The sequence below is a fragment of the Dioscorea cayenensis genome, chromosome 10 (assembly GCF_009730915.1).
Source record: "Dioscorea cayenensis subsp. rotundata cultivar TDr96_F1 chromosome 10, TDr96_F1_v2_PseudoChromosome.rev07_lg8_w22 25.fasta, whole genome shotgun sequence".
Classification (NCBI taxonomy): Eukaryota; Viridiplantae; Streptophyta; class Magnoliopsida; order Dioscoreales; family Dioscoreaceae; genus Dioscorea; species Dioscorea cayenensis.
The window spans coordinates 14,176,660-14,190,485 of record NC_052480.1 but is presented as its reverse complement, the minus strand read 5'-3'; the positions used below and the strand labels follow the sequence as shown (position 1 = coordinate 14,190,485).

Genomic DNA, 13,826 nt, shown 5'->3' with positions numbered 1-13,826 from the left:
GGTGAGTCGTGGAAATCCTTATTTACATAGTCCCAAATCTAAGGTCAACTATGCCTAACTCTATACATGTCCCGGAGGAGAAATCGAACAATCTCAACACCTTGCACTCGCATAGAGTTGCAATGAGCTCTAGGGATTCCAAGTGATAAATCTCTTCCTTATAATAGACCCTAACCCATTGGTCCAGGTGGAAGGTCTCTAACCACAAGAGCCCTAGACACTATGATCACCTCAACGCTTTACTCCGTTGCACGAGCAACTAAGCCCCAGCGGAAGTTCATCTCTTAGACCATTCACTCTATTATGGCGCAAAGAACCTCGAGGAATGGAGGTAAAAATTTATCACTCGGAGGAAAGGGGACGCTCTTGTACCTCTCGACTCACCCTCTCAACCCTCTCCATCCTAGCTTTGTCTAATGCTCGTTGTGTGTCACTCACTCACAAGGTTACCAACAAGAACTCTCAACCCTAGTGTCACTCTAAGGGAAATGTTCATACAATCAAGCATTCAAGGTTGGAACTCACAATAAACATCAATTTATTGAAATCATAATAAAAGAGGTTCAAAGAAACAAATACATCCTTGGGTTCACAATAGCCCGAGTACCCACTAGAGTTTAGCTCTCTATGGAGCTAAGTACAATCAAAGAAATAGAATGTAAAAGCAATGAATCCATAAAGAAACCCCTCAATGGTCGTAGTCGATGGTCTTGTGGAGAGTCCTCTACTCGTCACTGAGGGATCCTTTTGTCCCGCCTAGGATACACCTCGCTCGGATCGGTGCCTGATGAAAAGCTCTCCCAATAACCTTATTCCAAATGACACACGATGTTGAAGCCATAGAACCTCTCCAAAAACCTGGCCAATACACCTCAGAATCCCTAGCCAAGCCCTCTCGCAAGATGGGGAAATGATGGAGAAAAGAATACCAAAATCGGGCTGAATCGAGCTTTAAATATGGCTAGAATCAGGGCGACTCCACGGGCGTGGATGCTCAGCGCCCGTCGCGGAATTTCCACCAGGCGTGGATAATTTCCACACGCCCGTGTGGATTCTCTCGTTTCTCCCGGTTTCTCGGTCTACTGTGAGCAGGTCTGCTACTGAGTACATATTACAATGTTGCTAAAGTGCTCACTACAATATTCAACCTGAATAGCTTCCCAATTCCATACTTTCATCGAGGTAACGCAAAGCGGGCACACGCTCACGTCGTGGATCACTTGCTTCTTCAATGGTGTACACGTTGGTGGAACTCTTGTTCTATGTGCATAAGTCGGAATGCTCGAGTGTGACGCCTCTGCTCCCCTCCAAATGGATGTGCCAACTCGAATACGAGGAGGTTGGCACACATTCTAGCATCTCACATTGACCTATGTCTTCGCGTTTGAACCTTAGCAAGATTTCCTCCAAAATCGTGCATCTGTGATCCACATTGGCCTATTTCCTTCATACTCGACCTCACAACCCCTACTCGCATAAAAGTAACATAAAAACACACATATTAGTGTAAAAACCCAAGAAAAGTAATGCTCAACATAAGGAAAAGAATGCTTCGCATTCATATCACATAAGCACTTATCAGCATGATAAAACTGATGCTCAATGCATGTAAAACATACAAAGAAATATGTTTTACTCAAGCACTTATCGACTTCAAGCCAAACCACGGGCTGAGAACGATCATGCTTCCCTCATGATTTTTCTCGGATTGAGCACCATCTGCTTTCAAAGGAAGCACGACTAGATGCTCCTTGCATGGTGTTGCTCAAGCGGAAGCACCCGAGCGAGAGCACAGTCATGCTCTTCCCTATGATTTTTCTCCCGGCGGATACATGGCCGATTCACTCGAAGTCCCACGTAAGAGCACGCCTAAGCACCCGACTATGCTAGACCTTGTTGAGCCCGAAAATCCCTTTTTAACTCCTAGATCGAGGGTTTCTTCTAATCTTTTGTTTGAAGGTTTTTCTTCTCCACTGGAGAGCACTAATAAGGATAATGATCAAGCTTCACCGCATCGTCTAAAGGGATCAAGGTTAAGTGGGAGGCATAAAAGAAGTGTAGTTAACTCATCCAGTGAAGCTTTTTGAAGCTCAACTAAGAAGATTTTTGTTAAAAGGGGAAAGTCATGATTTCTCACCTTAATGCATTTATTCATTCTTCTCAATTGTATGAATTCATGACGCGCTAACCATTCCATGGTGCATCGGGATGTTGAACTATGTTTGTTAGTGTGCTTTTAACTACTTTTTAATATATACTGAGTTCTAATGCATCCTTATGTGTATTCATGTGTTTGTATAACTTAGCGTGTTTGATTCACATAGTTGTTGGTGTAAAACTTGATGTGTGTAAATTACCATAGTTGTGATTGCCTCATGTAGTTGCAAAAACTTGGCATGTATGAAGCCTGAGTTACCCCTTTGCTAAACTTGGCATATTTGATAGTCGTAGATGCAACATTGCTTTAGAGCACCTACAAGGATCTTAGGATGTACCTGATAGACATTAGAAGCAAGTTGGTACACTATAGCATATAGGAATTGTCAAGGACATCGCTTTCTCTTGTTGAAAACTTAATCCTAGTCTGCCTAATAATTTCACCCTTATCTTCCTATTCATGTTCAGTGATTCATTCTACCAACCAATTCTCAATTTCCTAGACATTAGAGGAGCAATTAGTATTACAAATTAATAAGATCCCCTTGCGTATATCCCGTAAGTGCACGGGTTTGTCAAAGTAATAATCCCGGGTGAGCGGGTATCGAATCCACAGGGAATAGGGAATAAAAATACTTAATTCGATTCTTAGCTATGTGAAAGATCAATGATGATAAGTGTGACAATGATTCAATTCTCAACAATAAAAACAACAAGTAAGAGAGCAAAAGTAAAGAAAAGGGGTAAGGCAATCGATAAAGATGGGATACTCGGATAATGCTCCGAATAGGATAATTGTTTCAAGTGCAAGAACCCTCTATTATGCTTCCTAATCAATGCAATGGTGAGTCGTGGAAATCCTTAATTACATAGTCCCAAATATAAGGTCAACTATGCCTAACTCTATACATGTCCAGGAGGAGAGATTAGATAACCTCTCAACCTCGCACTCGTATAGAATTGCAATGAGCTATAGGGATTCCAAGTGATAAATCTCTTCCTAATTATAGACCTAACCCTTTGGTCCAGGTGGAAGGTCCCTAACCACGATTAAGCCCTAGGTACTAAGATTACCTCAATGCTTCACCCGTTAGCACGCACAACTAAGCCCCCAGCGGAAGTTCATCCCTTAAACCATTCACTCTATTATGGCCGCAAAGAACTCGAGGAATGGAGGTAGAATCTATCACGTCGGAGGGAAAAGGGACGCCCCTGCACCTCCTCGACTCACCCTCTCAACCCTCTACAACCTAGTCAGTGTCTAACGCCGTGGTGTGTCACTCACCACAAGGTTACCAACGAGAACTCTCAACCCTAGTGTCACTCTAGGGGAAATGTTCATACAAAAAAAGCATTCAAGGTTGAAACTCACAATCAACATCAATTTATTGAAAGCATAATAAAAGTGATTCAAAGAAACAAATACATAATAGGGTTCACAAATACCCAAGTACCCACTAGGGGTTTAGCTCTCCATGGAGCTAAGTACAATCAAAGAAATAGAATGTAAAAGCAATGAATCCATAAAGAAACCCCTCGATAGTCGTGGTCGATGGTCTTGTGGAAAGTCCTCTACTCGTCGTCCAAGGATTCCCCTCATCCCAGGTATAGGATACGCCCCGACGAAGCTCCCCTACCAACCTTCTTCCTCAGGAATGACGATGTCAGAGCCGTAGAACCTCTCCAAAACCTTGGCCAATACCCCTCAAAACCCTAGCCGAAGCCCACTCTCAAGTTGGGGAAAAGATGGAGAAAAGAATCCTAAAATCGGGGCTAATTCGGCTTTAAATAGGGCTGGAATCGGGGCGACTAAACCGGCGTGGATGCTTCACGCGCCATTGCGGAATTTCCACACGGGCGTGGACAATTTCCACACTCCCGTGTGGATTCTCCGAACTCCTGTTTTCTCGGCCGGTTGTGAACAGGAATGTTGTTGCTACGAGACTTTTCTACGATGATCTTGCCTCGAATAGCTTCCCAATCCATACTTTCATCGAAGTAACGCAAACGGACACACGTTCACGTCGCGGATCACTTGCTTCTTCAATGATCGGTAAGTTGGTGGAGCTCTTGTTCTATATGCATAAGTTGGAATGCTCGAGTGTGACTGCCTTTTTGCCCCTCCAAATGGATGTGCCAAACTCGAATCACGAGGAGGTTGGCACACACTCTAGCATCTCACATCGACCTATGTCTTCGCGTTTGAACCTTAGCAAGATTTCCTCCAAAAATCGGTGCATTGTAATCCACATTGGCTTCTTTTCCTTCATACTTGGCCTCACAACCCTACCTGCACGGAAGTAACATAAAAACACACATATTAGTGTAAAAACCTGAGAAAAGTAATGCTCAACATAAGGAATAAACACTTCGCATTCATATCGCACAAGCACTTATCAGAAATCCAGTCCTATGGTTCGATAACTATACCCCTCACGGGATACCACTTTATTACTTGTTACGATCCATAAACTTGCGAAGAGTGCATCAGTACTGTATACGAGGTGTGGAAATTCCACAGTCCCGTGTGGGCTATACAATTTTTGCAGAAAAGCACCAACGCAGAGATCTCCATTCCTTAATGAATAATGATTTTGCGTGACAAAATGTAATGTAAACAAAAGTAAAAGAGACAAGAAAGAGAGCACAAGTAAAAGGGAGGTAAGGCAATCGATATAAATGGGGTACTCGGATATTGTTCCGCCTAGGACAATCATTTCAAGTGCAAAACCCTCTATTATGCTTCCTAACTAATGCATTAACAAGTCGTGGAAATCCTTCAATACATGGTCCCAAATCTAAGGTCAACCATGCCTAACTCTATACATGTCCCGGAGGAGAAATCAAACAATCTCTACACCTCGCACTCGTATAGAATCGCAATGGGTTCTAGGGATTCCAAGTGAAAAATCCTCTTCCTAGATATAGACCTAACCCTTTAGTCAAGGTGGAAGGTCCCTAGTCACAATTAAGCCCTAAGTGCTAAAATCACTTCAACGCATCACTCCGTTGCCTCTGCAACTAAAGCCCAGCTGAAGGTCATCCCTTAGCCCGTTCACTCTACTATGACTGCAAAGAACTTAAGGAAATGGAGGTAGGATAAATCACACCGGAGGTGAAAGAGGACGCTCCGCTACTTCTCAACTCACCCTCTCAACCTTCTCCAATCTAGCTTTGACTAACTCTCGTGGTGTGTCACTCACTCACAAGGGTTACCAATAAGAACTCTCAACCTTAGTGTCACTCTAAGGGAGTATTCATTCAATCAAGCATTCAAGATTGGAACTCAATTAAAACATCAATTAATGAAAGCATAATAAAAAGGTTTAATGAAACGAATACATCTTAGGGTTCACAAATCCATGTACCCACTAGGGGGTTTAGCTCTCCATGAAGCTAGTTACAATCAACAATGAAATTAAATGTAAAAGCAAGTAATCCATAGAAAACCCCCTTGGTAGTCATGATGATGGTCTTGTGGAGAAGCCTCAACTCTTCCAAGGGTCCCTTTGTCCGGCCTAGGATACACCTCGCCGGATCAGTGCCGACGAAAACTCTCCTACTAACCTTCTTCAAATCCCTTGCCAATACCTCTCAAAACCCTAGCCGCAGCCCTCTCTCAAGTTGGGGAAAAGATGGAGAAAAGAATGCTGAAATCGGGGCTGAAATCGGCCTTAAATAGGGCTGGAATCGGGAATCCACACGCCCCTGTGGATTCACCACACAGGCCTATGGAATTTTCGCACGGGCGTGGACAATTTCCACACGCCCATGTGGATTCTCTGGAAATCACTTTTCTCGACCGGCTGTGAACAGTACCTGCTATAGTGAATTGTTGCAGTGTTTGCTACAGTGCCCTACTACATTATCGGCCCAAAACACTCCCATCCATGTTTTCATTGTGGTAACGTAAATGGGCACACGTTCACATCGTAGATCGCTTTGCTTCTTCAATAAACGGCCATATTGGTGAAGATCTTGCTATACATGCACAAGCCGGAATACTTGAATGTGACTGCCTTTGTGCCCCTCCAAATCATTGTGCTAACTTGAATGCAAGGAGGTTGGCAGACATTCTCGCATCTTGAACCCGACTTATGTCTTCGAGTTTGATTCTTATCGATTTCCTCCAAATGGTGCATTCACGATCTACATTGGTTTCTTTCTTTAACCTTCAGCTTCACAACTCTATATGCATGAAAGTAACATAAATGCACACATATTAGCGCTAAAACATGATAAAAGTAATGCTCATCATAAGGAAAGAACACTTCGCATTCTTATCACACAAGCACTTATCAGTGTAAATAATTCCAGCATCAAGGAGTTTCACCACCTTTACTTTCATATTTGGATTTAATCTTTATCAAGGTTGAATCACAGTTTTATAATTATCTTCCATCAAAATATTATGGGTGCAAAAGGATGGATTAATCCCTTTTATATCTGAAATTTTCCAAGCTATGATTGTGCAACTTCAACATAGTCACCAGCTATTCCTTCTACTCCACAGAGAGATTTAAAGCAATAATAACTGACAACTTTGATCCCTTGGCTAGAAAAGCATACTCTAAATGTTCTGGTAGCATTTTTAGCTCTAAATCAAGAGGTTCTTCCACTGAAGGTCTTAATCGATTGTCTTGTTTCTAATCAATTTCCTCGAACCCCTTAAAAGCATCTTCTACCTCACTTTCATGTGTCATATGCTCTGATCTGTCTGCCTCTAACAAATCTAAACCATCTATACTGTCCTCTTGGAAACCTATATCTCATAACTCTATCAAAGAAACAAACTCCACATGAGCTATTGATCCATCTTCTATATCTGACTAAGAATTTAAATCACAACAACCTCCTACCACTGCCATGTAGAAAGGTGTGTATCCCAAACTCTTCATCTACCTCTTTCAGTTTGACTGTCATCAAACTCGAATTTTCCTCGTGTTGCTCATTTATGTCAAGACATGCAACCAATTGTTCTATCTTTTTCTCGTTAGATACCATCATCTCCTTCAATGCTTCAGTTATTGATGCTTTGATAAGTGCTTGTGTGATATGAATGCGAAGCAATCTTTCTTTATGTTGAGCATTACTTTTCTCGGGTTTTTACATTAATTGTGTGTTTTTATGTTACTTTTATGCAGGTAGGGTTGTGAAACCAATTATGAAGGAAAGAAGCCAATGTGGATCACAATGCACCGATTTTTTAGGAAATCTTGCTAAGGTTCAAATACTGAAGATATAAAGTCGGGTCGCGAGATACTAGAGTATGTGCCATCCTCCCGTATTTGAGTTTGCACAACCATTTTGAGGGGCACAAGGGCAGTCACACTCAAGCATTCTGACTTATGCACATAGAACAAGATCTCCATCAACTTATCCGTCATTGAAGAAGCAAAGCAATCCACGGCATAAACGCAGTGCCCGCTTTATGTTACCTCGATGAAAAGTGGATTCGGGAGTATTTTTGGCATAGTCATCAGAAAGCGTGTATTGTAACAAAATCACCGTAGCAAACAACATATTGAGTCATCGCTCACGACAGGCCGAAAATGGCGGTTTAGAGAATCCACACAGGCGTGTGGAAATTATCCATGCCGTGTGGAAATTTCCATGGCGTGAATCATCCACGCCTGTGAGTCGCTCAATCCCGACCTCTATTTAAAAGTCGAATAAGCCCCGATTTTTGGTATTCTTTTCTCCATCTTTTCCCCAACTTGCGAAAGGGCTTCGGCTAGGGTTTTGAGGGGTATTGGCTAGGTTTTTGGAGAGGTTCTATGGCTCCGACATCGAGCGTAGTTTGGAAGAAGGTTATTGGGAGAGCTTTCGTCGGCATCGATCCGGCGAGGTGTATCCTAGACCAGACAAAGGATCCCTTGCGACGAGTAGAGGACTCTGTACAAGACCATCGACACGACCATCGAGGGGGTTTCTTTATGGATTCATTGCTTTTACATTCGATTTCTTTGATTGTACTTAGCTCCATGGAGAGCTAAACCCCTAGTGGGTACTTGGGTGATTGTGAACCCTAGGATGTATTCGTTTCTTTGAACTTCTTTATTATGCTTTCAATAAATTGATGTTTATTGTGAGTTACAACCTTAAATGCTTGATTGTATGAACATTTCCCCTAGAGTGACACTAGGGTTGAGAGTTCTTGTTGGTAACCTTGTGAGTGAGTGACACACCACGAGCGTTAGACAAAGCTAGGTTGGAGAGGGATGAGAGGGTGAGTCGAGAGGCATGAGGGGCGTCCCCTTTCCCCTCTGACGTGATAGATTCTACCTCCGTTCCTTGAGGTCTTTGCGGCCATAATAGAGTCGTATGGCTGGCTCTTTAATAGTTAATAACTGCCTCCAACCACTTACCGATACGAGATCCTCGACCTCGTCTGCCAACTCGTCTCCCCTACTGCAGATCTCTCAGTATACTTGTATCAAGGAATCGAGTCTGTCCAAAACAAACTCTCGACACCCGTTCAAAATGAACCCTGTGCTCCGGAATGGTGAAACTCATGTCCTCAGACTCGGAAGATCACTAATGCGGCCGCTTATCAGCTTGCTTCTTTCGATCGGGTTGCCATAATCTATAAAATTTGAGAAGAAATCGGTCAAACAAGATGATAAAGCATTACTACAGAATTCCACAAGGTCGTGCGGAATTTCCGCACGCCCATGTGGATCCACGAGGCGTGAAAAACTCACACGGCCGCGCCTTAAAAATCCAAAAATAAATCTTAAAACTACTTCTAAATTTGTTCTAAACATGACTAATCCCCCTAATTGAAGAAACGAAGAGTGTCTGACAAGATTCATCGAATTAAATCATGACTTGACGAAGAAATCAAGAAAACAGAAAAAGAGGGCTCACCGATGAGTTGAGATGAGAAACTTAAGATTCGGTCGGAAAACCTCGCAATAACTCCACCAAATTGACACAAGGAAGTCAAGGAATGATGTGAGGGCGTTCTCAGAGGAATAGAGGATGTGAACAAGGAAAGAAATGACTCCTCTTTAAAAAGAAGTCACGCCCCTTGGCGTTCTGCGCATCCACACAGGCGTGCGGAAATTACCCACGCCCGTGTGCCTCATTAAGAGAGCTCCACAAGTGCAGATGCATGCCCTTGTGCGCTCTCGGGAGAAACTCGCACAGTCTCTGAACGGCCCTCCACGGGCGTGCGGAAATTATGCACGCCCGTGCGCCAGACCAATAGGGGCAGATGGACGCCCCTGTGACTGCTTTGGACATCCGAGAAAATCTCTTAAATGTTTCGCACGCCCGTGCGGAAATTATGCACGGGCGTGGACATTCACAGTCTCAACTCACAGGGGCAAGCGCACGCCCCTGTGTCTTCTCGGGATGGTGAGAGCTCATCTGCAAAGATTCGCATGGGTGTGCGGAAATTACCCACGCCCGTGTAGTTTTCACAAGGTCACCCACAGGAGCGAGTTCACGCCCCTGTGTGCTCTCGGGATAATTTGACAAACTCTGCAGGAAATCACATGCCCGTGCGGAAATTACCCACGGCTGTGCGATATTCGCATGGTCGTTCACAGGGGCAGCCGCACGCCCCTGTGCCTTCTCTGGATGAGCTCGCAATACAAATACACGGACGTGCAAAAATTCCACACGCCCGTGCGTTTTCACTGGATGCCTTAGAAAAAACTACAGGCTCTGCAGAAAGTTTCTGAACATGTTTAGACACTCAGAGCCTGCCCTAGTATGCAAGTTTTACCAGCGAAAAACATGGAATAAAGCTCAAACGACATAACTTCGCCAATTCCACATGAAAACACACGATGAATACTCAAAGCCCACCAGAAAATCTCAGCACAAGCATCTAAAAATCAAGACACCAACACTTAACAAATTATTCATGCAAACAAACTAAACTAGAAGATAAGAAAACAGTAAACACTTGGGTTGCTTCCCAAGAAGCGCTTGTTTAACGTCACTAAGCTTGACGTACCTTGTCTTACCTCATGGGGGTTCATAGATGAAGGTTGCCCTCTTACCCATGACTTGAAAGCATGATGTGCAAAGTCTCTTGAGGATAGAGGGTGAATTATCGGGCTTCGGACCACCCTAGCGATGGTTCATCCAACTCCTTCGGGTTCATGACGTCTCCAATAGCCTTGGAGTGTTTCCGGTGGCGTCTCCTAGCCTTCTTCATTTTCCGGAGCACCTTCTTCAAGATCCCCGGGGTAGATGGTACTTCTTCCGTCAAACCAAGCATCATTACTTCTTCATAATCCTAATCTTGGTCGAACAAACCCTCGTATGGGTCCGGATTGAACATTTCCTGCATGTATTCATCAACAATCTCATCAGTAGTGTCTAGAAAGTATAAAGTATTATCGAAATCAAAAGAATGCCACATGGCTTCAGCAAGGCGATATGTGAGCTTGTCATCTCAAACCCTTAAAGTTAGCTCTCCGCCGTCCATGTCAATCAATGCCTTGGAAGTCCGCAAGAACGGTCTCCCAAGTATCAAAGGTACATCCGCATCCTCATCGACATCTAGCACTACAAAGTCAACCGGAAAAATGTACTTGTCCACCTTGACAAGCACATCTTCAATGATGGCTCTCGGATGTCGCACTGTTTGGTCCGCTAGTTGCAAAGTCATCTGAGTAGGCCTAGGCTCGCCCAAGCCTAGCTTTTGAAAGAAGGTGTATGGCATAACGTTGATACTGGCCCCTGAGTCCGCCAATGCCATTTGCTCACCTAGATTGCCAATATTACACGGAATGATGAAACTTCTCGGGTCTTTCTTCTTTTTCGGCATGTTCTTTTGCAATACCGCCGAGCATGAAGCATCTAAAATCACTGAAGAACTTTCCTCCAACTTCCTCTTGTTAGTCAACAAGTCTTTCAAGAACTTTGCATACTTAGGCATTTGGGCCAATGCCTCAACAAAAGGAATATTGATGTGGAGTTGCTTAAACAAACTCAGGAACTTCTTGTACTGTTCATCCCCTTGGTCATTTTTCAATCTAGAGGGATAAGGGATTCTTGGCTTGAAAGGTGGGGGTGCCACCTCTTTCTCTTTGCTTGTTCCCTCTTCTACCTCTATAGCCTTAGGTGCGTGTTCTTTTGGCTTCTCACTCGGAAGCCTACCTTCAACCTCACGACCACTTCTCAAAGTGATCGCCTTCACGTGCTCTCTAAGGTTGGTCTCTGTATTGCTCGGCAAGCTTCCATGTGGCCTTTCAGAGAGAGACTTCACAATTTGCCCCACCTGATTTTCAAGGTTATGCAAAGAGGCGGTGTGGTTGCGAAGTGTAGCCTCAACTGATTCAAACCATGTATTTGCAAATTGCACAAATCTAGTCAAGCGCTTCTCTAAGTAATTCATTCGGGTTTCCAAACCTGAGACTCTGTTTTCCACATGAGGGGCTTGTTGTTGTTGTTGTTGTTGGAAACCCACTGGCCCCATAGCTTTTTGTGTACCCTAATTACTCCATAAGAAATTGGGATGATTCTTCCAACCCGAATTGTAGGTATTGCTATATGGGTTTCCTTGAGGTCTCATGCCATTACCTACAAAATCAACGTTCTCCACCGAAGAAACATCACCGATAGAGATCGGGCAATCGAAGGGAGCATGTCCTCCACCACACCCGGTGCAATTAGTCACGGCCGCCACTCTATTTGAAGTTAGAAGATCTAACTTCTTACTCAAATTTTCCACTTGAGCCGCCAATGAAGTTACCGCATCTATTTCATGGAGACCGGCCACTTTTTTCTTCTCCCTAGCATTCCATTGGTAGTTGTTTAACCCTATTTCTTCAATTAACTGACGGGCCTCATCGGGGGTCTTGCTACCTAAGGTACCTCCTGCTGTCACATCTAAGAGTTGCCTTGTACTCGGATTCAAACCATTATAAAAGGTCTGAACAATCACCCACTACGGGAATCCGTGTTGCGGGCACTTTCTCAGGAGCTCCTTGAAACTTTCCCATGTCTCGAATAGAGACTCCAATTCCAACTGAACAAAGAATGAGATCTCGTTCCTAAGCTTTACTGATTTTTCGGGAGGGAAATAACGGGCCAGAAAAGCTTCTACCATCTCCTCCCACGTGGTAATTGACGCTCTAGGTAATGAGTGTAGCCACTGCTTCGCTCTCCCCTTTAGGGATAATGGGAAGGCTCACAACTTGATTGCATCATCCACCACCCCGTTTATCTTCAGCATATCACACACCTCAAGAAAGCTCTCTATATGACTGTTTGGATCTTCATCGGCCAAACCATTGAATTGTGAGGATTGCTGCAACATGTGGATGAATGCAGGCTTCAGTTCAAAGTTCTGAGCTGTAATCGGGGGACGCACAATACTCGACTGTGTCCCCAACACTGAAGGTCGGGCATAATCGAATAATGTTCATTGTTGCTCATTCTCTTCTGCCATGTTTTCAGATTCTTCCACATCCAAATCAGCTAAATTATTCTGTTTTTGCACAGGCTCTTTCCCTTTTCTTCTAAGAGTACGTTCAAGCTCAGGATCTCCTTCAATCAATATTGAGGGATTCCCTCGGGTCATAACCTGGAGATGCACCCAAAAAGAAAGAAAAAGAAAGAAAAAGAAATCAGAACGATGATAGAATAAGAAGATATGAAATAAAATGTATGGTGAAATAGCTAAGAAAACAAAGTGCAAAGTATCTCTAAACACCTACTCCCGGGCAACAGCGCCCAAAACTTGACAAGATCCCTTGCGTATATCCCGCAAGTGCACGGGTTTCTAGATGTAATAATCCCGGATGAGCGGGTATCGAATCCACAGGGAGTAGGGAATAAAGACACTTAATCCGCTTTTTAGCTATGTGAAAGATCAGTAGTGATAAGTGTGACAATGATTCAATTCTCAAAAGTAAAAGCAACAAGTATGTAATACCCTGAACCTTTGGATAATTACTGGAAAAATATATTCAGGGTATTACTACGGTTGCAAATAATATTTTTCATACGAGTAATTTTTGGTGAGAAACCCAAGCGGAAAGAACAAGGACTTAAATGTAAAAAGTTTTTTTAAAAAAATTTTTGGGTTAAAAATAAATGAAAAGGATGGACATGAAATGTTTATGAAACCGAGGGACTCGAAAAGTAAGATGGAAGGGATCTTTTTAAAAAAATGTTGTGTTATAACCTGGGGACCGTTGGGTAATTTGAAAAGGACCTTTTGAGAATACTATTTCATAATTCAGGGATCATTGGTGAGTTTTTTCAGGGACTGTTTTTGTAAGAAAATATATTTGGAGGGATTGAAAGTGAATTTCGGCTGAAAATGTAATTTAGAGGAAAAATCTAGGGTTTGAGAAATTGTTCATCTTCTTCTCCATCTTTGTGCTACAGTAACCCGAGAAGAAAAATAAAATAAAAATGAAGAAATGAGGAGAAAAATGGGAGATTTGAGGTGGGGGATGGGAGATCGCCGGAGGGAGCTCGCCGGAGGGATGGTTTTAGTTGGTAAGAGCTTTTCTTGGTGTATTTTTGATGAATGAGTGTATGTATGCATGTATATATGTGTATTTGATGGATTTGATGAAGATAATGATGGATTTGAGTAGGAAAAACATGTTTAATGGTTATAGATGATTGTTGCTTCAATTTGTGTTGAAAAATCATTGTATTTGTGATGAATCTAGCTTGAATGAAGGATGAGA

The 13,826-nt window shown here is 43.1% G+C and overlaps 1 non-coding gene across 1 annotated transcript; it reads left to right on the top strand.

The window, feature by feature from the left end:
* Positions 1-12,074: 12,074 nt before the first annotated feature.
* LOC120271205 lies at positions 12,075-12,181 on the top strand. The gene has a single exon (XR_005539826.1). It is a non-coding gene; the product is annotated as a small nucleolar RNA R71 (small nucleolar RNA).
* Positions 12,182-13,826: the final 1,645 nt, after the last annotated feature.